Source organism: Mus pahari, unplaced genomic scaffold (genome assembly GCF_900095145.1).
Source record: "Mus pahari unplaced genomic scaffold, PAHARI_EIJ_v1.1 scaffold_1585_1, whole genome shotgun sequence".
Classification (NCBI taxonomy): domain Eukaryota; kingdom Metazoa; phylum Chordata; class Mammalia; order Rodentia; family Muridae; genus Mus; species Mus pahari.
In genome coordinates, this window is record NW_018393703.1 from 6,700 (window position 1) to 8,588 (window position 1,889).

Here is a 1,889-nt window from a genome sequence, read left to right on the forward strand (position 1 = left end):
GGACTAAAGGACAAACTACTGATTCTGAGAAAGCTTTCTTGACAAATTATAATATATTAATAATGTGTTAAATACCCATTAATATTTTGACTTTCTATGATGGTGACACTTTCTCCTAGAGATGCAGATAGGGGGGCTGGTAACTGTGTCATTTGGATTTCATACCAAACACCTTAAATTGGAAAATTGAAAACAAACTCTTACATAAATCCACATAAATATTTCCATTATTATTAAATGTAATTTAATCTAATTAAAGTTGATTTAAATTCAAGTGTATTTACACATTTAAATATTTTAAATAATTTCTACTTCTCTATTTAGAATGAAAAAATTTCCTTTGAATTTAATTATTCACAGTAAGCTACACACATAAATTGATTCATAGATAGATATAAAGAAAAATTAATGTCCATTCATTAGTTCTCTGTTGTCTTATTGGTTTCTGTGTTAGTGGGGTGTTTCAATTACATATCATGAGAATAGAAAGAAAATATACACGACTGTCAAGAGTTTATTTTTGTAGAGAAAATCATTTCAAGAACATTTTCCCAGGACAATTTAGTGGAAAAATGGTCTGCTAATAAAAATCAGAAAGCAGATTAGGTTGGATACTATTTTTTGTAGGGTAACAACAGCAGTGTTTGTGAGTAAATGACTACCCTGAAGAAAATCAGTTACCAAGAACATCTTAAAATCAGTGAAAGTAGCAGAAACTAGATGTGAAGGTTTATGGCGACCACCAGTTAAATAGCTGAGGAGAAGTGCCTGCCATACTTGTCTTCAACAAACAGAAAATAACATGAGAATAAATAAACACTGGCAAAATAGGTTATTTGAGAACAGCACTAGAGTACAGTGGACTATTATAGAGACATTCATCCAAAAATGCAAATGATATTGTAAAGCAGAACACCCTGTGTGGACTACTGCAATCAAACCACTGGCTACATTTTATCTCTAGAGGAAGTAACTGGGCCCTAAGGAGTTACAGTGTTTTTGTTCCAGTCTGTATCATAGTGTGAATGGGGAACCACTCCAGTCCTGGCAGTAATAAGTGGCAACATCTTCAGCCTCCACGCTGCTGATTGTGAGAGAGTAAGAGGTCCCAGACCCACTGCCACCGAAGCGAGCTGGGACTCCAGAAGCCAGGTTGGATGTGCTATAAATCCAGGGTTTGGGAGTGGTGCCTGACTTCTGCTGGTACCAGTTTATGTAACTTATACTTGAGCTGGCACTGCAGGTGATGGTGACCCTCTCCCCAGGAGATGCAGCCATGATTGCTGGAGACTGGGTGAGCACAATTTTTCCATTGGACACTATGACTAGAAAAAAGTGACAGTGAGAAAGAGAGGGATTAGTAGAAATAGAGATACAAAGATAATTTTATAACTCCCAACATTCAGAAGAAAGAAAAAGAAAAAAGTGTATTTTAGAATCAAATTTCCCAGGGAAAAGAATTTTGATTGGATTCTGAGCTTAAACTCCCTGCCCTCTGTTACCTGTCACACTGATTAGCAGGAAGCTGAAAATCTGCACCTGAAAATCCATCTTGTATTTGAATTTTGGTCCCTGGCTAATTAGTGCTAGTCTCATAATTACATCCCTTTAAAACAACTCTGAAGATGATTGTGGTTTCTGAAGATGATATATGCAAATAGCAAGATATATATATGTATATATATTCTAGAAGTTCTTGGCCTACTTGGTCTCACTTACTTAACTAAGGCAAGCCATGTTAAACCAGGACAATATCTACTTATTTGTACTCACTACACTGAGAATGAAGGAAATTTGCTTTCTTGTTCCTCCTTGAAAATTTTGTCCTATAGTATTACCCATATATTTCTCTAAAGACTAGATTTATTTGATCCACTAAACAGGGGATT

The 1,889-nt window shown here is 35.5% G+C and overlaps 1 pseudogene; it reads right to left on the reverse strand.

Moving 5' to 3' along the window:
• Positions 1–1,014: 1,014 nt before the first annotated feature.
• LOC110315679 lies at positions 1,015–1,551 on the reverse strand (annotated as a pseudogene).
• Between the last annotated feature and the right edge of the window lie 338 nt (positions 1,552–1,889).